Genomic DNA, 12,597 nt, shown 5'->3' on the forward strand with positions numbered 1-12,597 from the left:
TAGTGGTGGTGGTAGTAGTAGTGGTGGTTGTAGTAGTGGAGGTAGTAGTAGTGAAGGTAGTGGTTGTAGTAGTGGTGGTTGTAGTAGTGGTGGTTGTAGTAGTGGTGGTAGTAGTAGTGGAGGTAGTAGTAGTGAAGGTAGTGGTTGTAGTAGTAATGGTGGTAGTAGTGGTGGTTGTAGTAGTGGTGGTGGTAGTAGTGGTGGTAGTAGTAGTGGAGGTAGTAGTAGTGGTGGTTGTAGTAGTGGAGGTAGTAGTAGTGAAGGTAGTGGTTGTAGTAGTGGTGGTAGTAGTGGTGGTGGTAGTAGTAGTGGTGGTAGTAGTAGTGGTGGTTGTAGTAGTGGTGGTAGTAGTAGTGGTGGTTGTAATAGTGGTGGTTGTAGTAGTGGTGGTTGTAGTAGTGAATGTAGTGGTTGTAATAGTGGTGGTTGTAGTAGTGGAGGTAGTAGTAGTGGAGGTAGTAGTAGTAAAGGTAGTGGTGGTTGTAATAGTGGTGGTTGTAGTAGTGGTGGTTGTAGTAGTGAATGTAGTGGTTGTAGTAGTGGAGGTAGTAGTAGTGGTGGTTGTAATATTGGTGGTTGTAGTAGTGGAGGTTATAATAGTGGAGGTTGTAGTAGTGAAGGTAGTGGTTGTAGTAGTGGTGGTAGTAGTAGTGAAGGTAGTGGTTGTAATAGTGGTGGTTGTAGTAGTGGAGGTAGTAGTAGTGGAGGTAGTAGTAGTAAAGTTAGTGGTGGTTGTAATAGTGGTGTTTGTAGTAGTGGAGGTAGTAGTAGTGAAGGTAGTGGTTGTAGTAGTGGAGGTAGTAGTAGTGGAGGTAGTAGTAGTAAAGGTAGTGGTGGTTGTAATAGTGGTGGTTGTAGTAGTGGTGGTTGTAGTAGTGAATGTAGTGGTTGTAGTAGTGGTGGTTGTAGTAGTGGAGGTAGTAGTAGTGGTGGTTGTAATAGTGGTGGTTGTAGTAGTGGAGGTTGTAATAGTGGTGGTTGTAGTAGTGGAGGTAGTAGTAGTGAAGGTAGTGGTTGTAGTAGTGGTGGTTGTAGTAGTGGTGGTTGTAGTAGTGGTGGTTGTAATAGTGGTGGTTGTAGTAGTGGAGGTAGTAGTAGTGGTGGTTGTAGTAGTGAAGGTAGTGGTTGTAGTAGTGGAGGTAGTAGTAGTGGAGGTAGTAGTAGTAAAGGTAGTGGTGGTTGTAATAGTGGTGGTTGTAGTAGTGGAGGTAGTAGTAGTGAAGGTAGTGGTTGTAGTAGTGGTGGTTGTAGTAGTAATGGTGGTTGTAGTAGTGGTGGTTGTAATAGTGGTGGTTGTAGTAGTGGAGGTAGTAGTAGTGAAGGTAGTGGTTGTAGTAGTGGAGGTGGTGGTAGTAGTGGAGGTGATGTTCAGTTAATGTGTAGTTAGGGAGCAGGACAATGAAACATCCGGCTTGTAGAACACATCTCAATTCGGATAACTTCCCTATTGTGCTTCCCTCCCCCAGTTGAGTTCATTTTGTTCTTATTGTCTTTGGCTGCAACCTTCTTCCCAGTTATTTGACTAAAGTGCAGGCAGGGTCACTTCCAGTCAAAAACCTTGGCCCATAGCATCCACACACACACACAGGTCGACCGATTAATTGGAATGGGCGATTAATTAGGACCGATTTCTCTTGCGTTCCGTGCAAGCAAAGTCAGGGTATATGCAGCAGTTTGGGCCACCTGGCTCATTGCGAACTGTGTGAAGACCATTTCTTCCTAACAAAGACCGTAATTCATTTGCCAGAATTGTACATAATTATAACATTGAAGGTTGTGCAATGTAACAGCAATATTTACACTAGGCATGCCACCCGTTAGATAAAATACAGAACGGTTCCGTATTTCACTGAAAGAATAAACGTTTTGCTTTCGAAATGATAGTTTCCGGATTTGACCATATTAATGACCAAAGGCTCGTATTTCTGTGTGTTATTATGTTATAACTAAGTCTATGATTTGATAGAGCAGTCTGACTGAGTGGTGGTAGGCAGCAGCAGGCTCGTAAGCATTCATTCAAACAGCATTTTCGTGCGTTTGCCAGCAGCTCTTCGCTGTGCTTCAAGCATTGCGCTGTTTATGACTTCAAGCCTATCAAATCCCGAGATTAGGCTGGTATTACCGATGTGAAATGGCTAGCTAGTTAGCGGGGTGCGCACTAATAGCGTTTCAATCGGTGACGTCACTCGCTCTGAGACCTTGAAGTAGTTGTTTGCCTTGCTCTGCAAGGGCCGCGGCTTTAGTGGGGCGATGGGTAACGCTGCTTCGAGGGTGGCTGTTGTCGATGTGTTCCTGGTTCGAGCCCAGGTAGGGGCGAGGAGAGGGATTGAAGCTATACTGTTACACTGGCAATACTATAGTGTCTATAAGAACATCCAATAGTCCAAGGTATATGAAATACAAATGGTATAGAGAGAAATAGTCCTATAATTCCTATAATAACTGCAACCTCAAACTTCTTAACTGGGAATATTGAAGACTCATGTTAAAAGGAACCACCAGCTTTCATATGTTCTCATACTTTCTTCTCCAACACTTTGTTTTTGCCTTATTTAAACCAAATTGAACATGTTTCATTATTTATTTGAGGCTAAATTGATTTTATTGATGTATCATATTAAGTTAAAATAAAAGTGTTCATTCAGTATTGTTGTACTTGTCATTACTACAAATAAATAAATCGGCCGATTAATCGGTATCGGCGTTGAAAAATCATAATCGGTCGACCTCTAGAACTGACAGGTGCTGTGAACATAGAAATGGAATGAGTAGAACAAGATTAGGCTAGATAGATTCTATGGCTGTGACCTGCATGTCTGTATGTAAAGTAAGTCGTTAGACTGGGTTATTTAGCCCTAGCGCTGTCTTAGTATGATGCTTTCGGTCGCTTCTCAGAATAGACCCTAACAAACATTGGATGGCTTTTTAGTTGTTACAGGAAACATAGCTTAACTGGCTTCAAATGAAATAGTCTCAGGAAATATGAACATAAGTCATGAATGACAGCATTAAGAGGGAGTCAGTGTTACACTCTGCACTATAAAGTAGAAGCACTTATCTCTATCTTATCATGCATTGAAATGTCCCCAGTGCCTCTCGTAAAGCAGCTGCTCTTGTGTAGTGTTTTCTGTGTGTGTGTCAGGAGGGGCCTAACACCACACACACACACACACACACACACACACACACACACACACACACACACACACACACACACACACACACACACACACACACACACACACACACACACACACACACACACACACACACACACACACACACACACACAAATTGCAGGGCCGTTTGGGGAGGAAATTTACGCTTCCCATTCCCATAAGACACTGCTGTTCATTTCATAACTAAGCTAGGGCCGTGTCCCAAATGATCAAAAGTAATGCACTATATAGGGAATAGGGAGTATGGGATTCATCTGGATTTCCACCTGCCATTTATCGTTCAACTCTACCTTTACCCCTGTCCTTCACTATATATTACATTCAGCTCCTACCGTTCCCCTCTTCCTGTACCCCTGTTCTTCACTATATATTACATTCAGCTCCTATCGTTCCCCTCTTCCTGTACCCCTGTGCTTCATTATATATTACATTCAGCTCCTACCGTTCCCCTCTTCCTGTACCCCTGTTCTTCACTATATATTACATTCAGCTCCTACCGTTCCCCTCTTCCTGTACCCCTGTGCTTCATTATATATTACATTCAGCTCCTACCGTTCCCCTCTTCCTGTACCCCTGTGCTTCACTATATATTACATTCAGCTCCTACCGTTCCCCTCTTCCTGTACCCCTGTTCTTCACTATATATTACATTCAGCTCCTATCGTTCCCCTCTTCCTGTACCCCTGTGCTTCATTATATATTACATTCAGCTCCTACCGTTCCCCTCTTCCTGTACCCCTGTGCTTCACTATATATTACATTCAGCTCCTACCGTTCCCCTCTTCCTGTACCCCTGTGCTTCATTATATATTACATTCAGCTCCTACCGTTCCCCTCTTCCTGTACCCCTGTGCTTCACTATATATTACATTCAGCTCCTACCGTTCCCCTCTTCCTGTACCCCTGTTCTTCACTATATATTACATTCAGCTCCTATCGTTCCCCTCTTCCTGTACCCCTGTGCTTCACTATATATTACATTCAGCTCCTACCGTTCCCCTCTTCCTGTACCCCTGTGCTTCATTATATATTACATTCAGCTCCTACCGTTCCCCTCTTCCTGTACCCCTGTGCTTCACTATATATTACATTCAGCTCCTACCGTTCCCCTCTTCCTGTACCCCTGTTCTTCACTATATATTACATTCAGCTCCTATCGTTCCCCTCTTCCTGTACCCCTGTTCTTCACTATATATTACATTCAGCTCCTACCGTTCCCCTCTTCCTGTACCCCTGTTCTTCACTATATATTACATTCAGCTCCTACCATTCCCCTCTTCCTGTACCCCTGTTCTTCACTATATATTACATTCAGCTCCTACCGTTCCCCTTTTCCTGTATCCCTGTGCTTCACTATATATTACATTCAGCTCCTACCATTCCCCTCTTCCTGTACCCCTGTTCTTCACTATATATTACATTCAGCTCCTACCATTCCCCTCTTCCTGTACCCCTGTTCTTCACTATATATTACATTCAGCTCCTACCGTTCTCCTCTTCCTGTACCCCTGTTCTTCACTATATATTACATTCAGCTCCTACCGTTCCCCTTTTCCTGTATCCCTGTGCTTCACTATATATTACATTCAGCTCCTACCGTTCTCCTCTTCCTGTATCCCTGTGTGTAACAGTATAACTTTAAACCGTCCCCTCGCCCCGACACGGGCGCGAACCAGGGACCCTCTGCACACATCAACAACGGTCGCCCACGAAGCATCGTTACCCATCGCTCCACAAAAGCCGCGGCTCTTGCAAAGCAAGGGGCAACACTACTTAAGTCTCAGAGCAAGTGACGTAACTGATTGAAATGCTACTAGCGCGTACCCGCTGACTAGCTAGCCATTTCACATCCGTTACATGTGCTTCATTATATATTACATTCAGCTCCTACCATTCCCCTCTTCCTGTACCCCTGTGCTTCACTATATATTACATTCAGCTCCTACCGTTCCCCTCTTCCTGTACCCCTGTGCTTCACTATATATTACATTCAGCTCCTACCGTTCCCCTCTTCCTGTACCCCTGTGCTTCACTATATATTACATTCAGCTCCTACCGTTCCCCTCTTCCTGTACCCCTATGCTTCACTATATATTACATTCAGCTCCTACCGTTCCCCTTTTCCTGTACCCCTGTTCTTCACTTTATAATAAATGATTATATAAACACACTGTGCCATCACATCAGTAATCTAAGAGAGGACCTGCTCTGACATGTTACAGCATCTCAGGAATGTGTACTGTAGCTAGCTAGTCCCACACTATGTGTGTGTCTGTATGCCTGTATGCCTGTGTGCGTGTGTGCGTGTGTGTGTGTGTGTGTGTGTGTGTGTGTGTGTGTGTGTGTGTGTGTGTGTGTGTGTGTGTGTGTGTGTGTGTGTGTGTGTGTGTGTGTGTGTGTGTGTGTGTGTGTGTGTGTGTGTGCGCCTCAGCGCTGCTCAGCTCTGTGTCTGAGATGCACACACACACACACACACACACACACACACACACAGTGCCTGCATTATTCTGCTGGTCAGATGCTCCCCAAGTGCTGTCCCCAGATCAGCTGGTGTGACTGACAACCAACCAACCGGCAAACTGATGCTGCAAACACGCTATTGTGTCTCATCATGCAATGATGAATAGAAACATGAACCATTAATAAATGATGGACAATGTGAGGGGAGTTCAGATTGTTTAGACAGGTTAGCTGACAACGTCACGGAAACGATGAGCACGCTTAAGTGGGGCAGAAGGCTGTGTGCTTTTGTGATTCTGGATGACCAGATAGCTAGCACAATGACAACAAACTGCCATGAGGAGAATAGTAGGTGGCTCATTTCAGTTAGTTTTATCTTGTTCTTGATTCAATGTCTTGTTTACAATAAACATTGGAGACTAAATATAATTGACATGTTGTCAACAGTCTAAGCCAACCCCGTCTGTTAGTTGCGCAATGCGTCGGTTTTGTTGCTAAACAACCAACCTGTCCTGTCACACTTAGAGTACTGTCCAGTTACATGGTCAATCCCTGGTTCTATCACACTTAGAGTACTGCCCAGTTATATGGTCAATCCCTGGTCCTATCACACTTAGAGTACTGCCCAGTTATATGGTCAATCCCTGGTTCTATCACACTTAGAGTACTGTCCAGTTACATGGTCAATCCCTGGTCCTATCACACTTAGAGTACTGTCCAGTTACATGGTCAATCCCTGGTCCTGTCACACTTAGTGTACTGTCCAGTTACATGGTCAATCCCTGGTCCTATCACACTTAGAGTACTGTCCAGTTACATGGTCAATCCCTGGTCCTATCACACTTAGAGTACTGTCCAGTTACATGGTCAATCCCTGGTCCCATCACACTTAGAGTACTGTCCAGTTATATGGTCAATCCCTGGTCCTATCACACTTAGAGTACTGCCCAGTTATATGGTCAATCCCTGGTTCTATCACACTTAGAGTACTGTCCAGTTATATGGTCAATCCCTGGTCCTATCACACTTAGAGTACTGTCCAGTTACATGGTCAATCCCTGGTTCTATCACACTTAGAGTACTGTCCAGTTACATGGTCATCAGCAGCAAAGATATAAAAAAGCTCCAAATGGCTCAAAACATGAATATTAATATAATAATATGAATATTATCCAAATGCATCACAATCTCTCTTGGCTTCACGTTGAAAACAAATTACTATCCAGTCTTCTGATTTTCTTTAGGAATGTTATATTTTTCAAAAACCCACAGTATTTTTCAGACCAGTTAGTACATACTAGCAACACACATAACCAACAAACCAGACAGGTAAATTCAGGGCATCTAAGACAACCCAAGCACAGGACAAATCGCCTTAAATCTACATTTTTATGTAGAGCCATAGCTGAATGGAACTCTTTACCAATACATATTTATCAGTCAAAAAGTAAATCTACCTTCAAGAAAATTAAAATAACATCTAATGCTATAGACCATATGACTGGACAGGAAATAGAAAGAACATCTAATGCTATAGACCATATGACTGGACAGGAAATAGAAAGAACATCTAATGCTATAGACCATATGACTGGACAGGAAATAGAAAGAACATCTAATGCTATAGACCATATGACTGGACAGGAAATAGAAAGAACATCTAATGCTATAGACCATATGACTGGACAGGAAATAGAAAGAACATCTAATGCTATAGACCATATGACTGGACAGGAAATAGAAATTATCAACTGAATGTTAAATGTGTTTCCTGTCAGGTATTTTAATTGTCTGTATTGTCTACTTGTTGAATGTTTGTGAAGTCTTGATTTGTGGTTATTTATAATGTATTGTTAATTGGTGTTGGACCCCAGGAAGATTAGCTAGAGTTACGGCGTTAGCTAATGGGGATCCTAATAAAAATGACAAATGACTGTCTCTAGACGATGCAAGGACAATGCCTCATCATGTTTAATATGAATAATCATCTAAATAGGCCTGGCTATTGGGCTGGTTTGTAAGTAGGTTAGGTTAGGTTTTGGTTAGGTTTGGTTGGTTTAGGTTTGGTTAGGTTTGGCTGGGCTTGGTTAGGTTTGGTTAGGTGTGGTTTGGTTAGGTTAGGATAGGTTTGGTTGGGCTTGGTTAGGTTAGGTTTGGTTAGGTTTGGTTAGGTGTGGTTAGGTTATGATAGGTTTGGTTAGGTTGGGCTTGGTTAGGTTAGGTTTGGTTAGATGTGGTTAGGTTTGGTTAGATTAGGTTAGGTTAGGTTTGGTTAGGTGTGGTTAGGTTTGGTTAGGTTAGGTTAGGTTTTGTTGGGCTTGGTTATGTTAGGTGTGGTTAGGTGTGGTTAGGTTTGGTTAGGTTTGGTTAGGATAGGTTAGGATAGGTTTGGATAGGTTGGGCTTGGTTAGGTTAGGTTTGGTTAGATGTGGTTAGGTTTGGTTAGATTAGGTTAGGTTAGGTTTGGTTAGGTTAGGTTAGGTTGGGCTTGGTTAGGTTAGATTAGGTTTGGTTAGGTGTGGTTAGGTTTGGTTTGGTTAGATTAGGTTTGGAGGTGCTGCTTATTGTATCCCAGGGCCAGGGCCTGTTTATCCTCTACCCCTCAAAACTGACAGCCTCTTCCTTCACCTCCTCCACACTGTGTGTGTGTGTGCGTGTGCGTGCGTGCGTGCGTGCGTGCGTGTGTGTGTGTGTGTGTGTGTGTAAAAATCGTCTCGGGCCATGCTTAATATCACGGTGGTTGTGTCTGTTTTTTATTTTTCTCTGATCTGAAATCATTGCTAAATGGAAAAGTGTCTTTAAACTTCTTCTGCCCTTTTCACAGTGGAACCATGTTGATAGCAGGTCAAGTAGTAGCTTCACACTGCCTGTACTTATGCTCTAAATATGTCTGTTCTTTTGTCCTCCAGGACTTACGACAGAGGGCCTGTATCGCGTGAGTGGTAACAAGACTGATCAAGACAATATTCAGAAGCAGTTTGATCAAGGTAAAACACAGCTGCAATTGTCAACTCACTATTTTACTTGCGATCCTCTCACCGAAATGTATTTTTTCTTTTTCTCTTCTGTTTCTTTTTTTCTCTTTACAAGCTCAATGTTTTGCTTATTATCTTTACAAGCTCAATGTTTTGCTTATTATCTTTACAAGCTCAATGTTTTCCTTATTATCTTCACAAGCTCAGTGTTTTCCTTATTATCTTCACAAGCTCAATGTTTTCCTTATTATCTTTACAAGCTCAATGTTTTCCTTATTGTCTTTACAAGCTCAATGTTTTCCTTATTATCTTTACAAGCTCAATGTTTTGCTTATTATCTTCACAAGCTCAATGTTTTCCTTATTATCTTTACAAGCTCAATGTTTTCCTTATTGTCTTTACAAGCTCAATGTTTTCCTTATTATCTTTACAAGCTCAATGTTTTCCTTATTATCTTCACAAGCTCAGTGTTTTCCTTATTATCTTCACAAACTCACTGTTTTCCTTATTATCTTTACGTTTAGAAGTCATAAATCCTGGTTGGGGTGTAGTGCAGTAAATATGGTCTCTATATACACCCGGACCAAGTCAAAATGACTCCAATTTGCCTTATAGCTTGACTTACACAAGCAATCAATGTTATGTTATGTTATTTTGCCTGGAATTGAATTACTGCGTTAGGTTGTCTGTATTTCCCTGGGGGGCAGCCATCGAGCTGTGCAAAGGGGCTGGGTGGAAAAATATTCCTTCCATCGAGTGGCCAAATGACTTCCTATCCACGTTACACTGTTTACCGAAGCCACTTCTCTCTTGCTCACTCTCTCACTCTTTCTCACTCTCTATCACTCTTTCTCACTCTCTCTCACTCACTCTCATTCACCCTCTCAATTCTTTCACCACAGGAATTTGGGGAATTAAGTGCATTTTTCTCCCTCTTTCCCTTTCCGTTCTCTGGGAGAGAGATCTACTCTGACAGCTGTCAGTTCATCTTAGGCCCTGTCCTGCTCTCACCAGCTCGTTCTCTCTCAGCCTCTTCCTCCTCTCACCACTCTTTATCTTACTGTCTCACCAACTCTCTGTCCCTCTTACTCTTCCCGCTCTCGTTCTCGCTCCCCCTCTCTCCTCTCTCTCCCCTCTTACTCTCTCCCCTCTCACTCTCTCCCCTACCTCTAACTCTCTCCCCTCCCTCTCCCTTTTACTGTCTCCCTCCTCCCTTTTACTCTCTCCCCCCTCTTACTCTCCCTCCTCTCTCCCTTTCCTTTCTTCCCTCTCCTCTCTCTCTCCCTCTTACTCTCTTCCCTCGCTCTCCCTTTACTCTCTTACCTCTCCCTCTTACTCTCTCCCCTCTCTCTGTCTCTGTAGCCCCCCTCCAGTCTAACCCTGTCCCCCTTTCTCTCTCCCTACAGACCACAGTATGGACCTGATAGTGATGGATGTGGCTGTGAATGCTGTGGCGGGGGCTCTGAAGGCCTTTTTTTCTGACCTACCTGACCCTCTCATCCCCTACACCCTGCACCCAGAGCTGGTGGAGGCAGCCAGTGAGTACTATCCTGTACTGTTAGCTACACATTCTCTGGAGGGCTGACCTGGGTTCAGATAGTATTGTGTCTCTTTCAAATGCTTTTAGCTACGCTTGGTTAAGCTTGCCCAGTGCACAACTCCCAACCGTGGCAGTACAAACCCTGCCCATCTGGCATTCTCAGGCAGGCTCAACAAAATGCTATTGAAAGAAAAAATATCTTATATCAACCCATGTCTGGTCTGTAGAGGCCAGTGTCCTAACTCACTAACTACCAGCTGTGGGGAGGGTTGACACCCAGCGCCTCAGACCTCCCCCCAAATCACACACAGCAGCTAGAGAAGAGGGGTTCAACCAGTTCTTTATCTCTGTCTCTCTTCTATCTCCCTCTCTCTCCATATCTGTCTATCTCCCCCTCTCTCTCTCTAAAGTACTGCTAAATAGAAGGTATTTTACTCTACAGTGCCCCAGTCTGTCCTTGTCCTGCTCAGTTCATTTCTGTGTTGTTTATTTTACTGTAGGGCTGACCTCATTTAGTCGATTGGTTGATTGTTTAATCAATATGCTGTTGTTCGACCGAGATTTCTTTAGTCATGTAACGGTCCTGACCTGTTTTATGTTGTTTTTTGTATGTGTTTAGGTCAGGGCATGTGTTTTGGGTGGGCAGTCTATGTTATCTGTTTCTATGTTGGTTTTGGTTGCCTGGTATGGCTCTTAATTAGAGGCAGGTGTTTTGCGTTCTCCTCTAATTAAGAGTCATATTTAGGTAGGGTGTTCTCACTGTTTGTTTGTGGGTGATTGTCTCCTGTGTCGTTGAATGTATGTACCATACGGGACTGTTTGGCTGTTCGTTTATTTTGATGTCGTCTGTTTCCTGTCCGTGAGTTTACGTTTAGTTATGTAAGTTTATGTTCAGGTTTCGTCAACGTCGTTTTCTTGTTTTGTATAGTTGAAAGTGTTTTGTTTCGTGTTGCCATCGTCGTGTTAAATAAAAAGATGGCTTACTTCCCGAATGCTGCATTTTGGTCTGATGATCCTTCTCTCCTCTCCTCGTCCGAGGATGAGGAGAGAGACAGCCCTGACAGAATCACCCACCAAATTAGGACCAAGCGGCAAGGGAAAGCTCGACAGGGCAACAAGGACTCCTGGACTTGGGACGAAATATTGGACGGGAGAGGTCCATGGGCACAGCAGGGAGAATATCGCCGTCCCAAAGCTGAGCTGGAGGCACTGAGGAGAGTAGAGGCTACCGGAGAGAGGAACTGGAGTTATGAGGGAACGCGTCTGGCACGGAAGCCCAAAAAGCCTGTAAGTAACACCCAAAAATTTCTTGGGGGGGGCTAAGAGGTAGTGGGCCAAGGGCAGGTAGGAGACCTGCGCCCACTTCCCAGGCTTACCGTGGAGAGCGGGAGTACGGGCAGGCGCCGTGTTACGCAGTAGAGCGCACGGTGTCTCCTGTACGAGTGCATAGCCCAGTGCGGGTTATTCCACCTCCCCGCACTGGCAGGGCTAGATGGGGTATTGAGCCAGGTGTCATGAGGCCGGCTCAACGCGTCTGGTCTCCAGTGCGTCTCCTCGGGCCGGCATACATGGCACCTGCCTTACGCATGGTTTCCCCGGTTCGCCTACATAGGCCGGTGCGGGTTATTCCACCTCCCCGCACTGGTCGGGTGACCGGGAGCATTCAACCAGGTAAGGTTGGGCAGGCTCAATGCTCAAGAGTGCCAGTACGCCTCCACGGTCCGGTATTTCCGGCGCCACCTCCCCGCCCCAGCCTAGTACCTACAGTGCCTACACTACGCACTAGGCTACCAGTGCGTCTCCTGAGCCCAGTTCCTCCTCCACGCACTCTCTCTGTAGTGCGTGTATCCAGTTCGGTGCCTCCAGTTCCGGCACCACGCACAAAGCCTCCTCTGCGTCTCCAGAGCCCTGAACACACTGTATCTTCTCCCCCTACTAATCCTGATGTGCTTGTCCTCAGCCCGGTGTCACCAGTGCCGGTACCTCGCATCAGGTATAGAGTGGGCTTTGAGAGTACAGTGTGCCCTGTCCCTGCTCCCCGCACTAGTAGGAAGGTGCTTATCCTTAGCCCGGTGCCTCCAGTTCCGGCACCACGCACCAGGTCTACAGTGCGCCGTATCCGGCCAGAGCCATCCGTCTCCCCAGCGCCGTCTGAGCCATCCGTCTGCCATGAGCCTGCAAAGCCGCCCGTCTGCCATGAGCCTGCAAAGCCGCCCGTCTGCCATGAGCCTACAGAGCCGTCCGCCAGACAGGAGCCGCTAGAGCCGCCCGCCAGACAGGAGCCGCTAGAGCCGCCCGCCAGACAGGAGCCGCTAGAGCCGCCCGCCAGACAGGATCTGCCAGAGCCGCCAACCAGACAGGATCTGCCAGAGCCGCCAACCAGACAGGATCTGCCAGAGCCGCCAGCGAGCCATGAGCAGCGAGAGCCGTCAGCCTGCCATGA

Source organism: Salvelinus fontinalis, unplaced genomic scaffold (assembly GCF_029448725.1).
Source record: "Salvelinus fontinalis isolate EN_2023a unplaced genomic scaffold, ASM2944872v1 scaffold_1595, whole genome shotgun sequence".
NCBI classification, from domain to species: Eukaryota; Metazoa; Chordata; class Actinopteri; order Salmoniformes; family Salmonidae; genus Salvelinus; species Salvelinus fontinalis.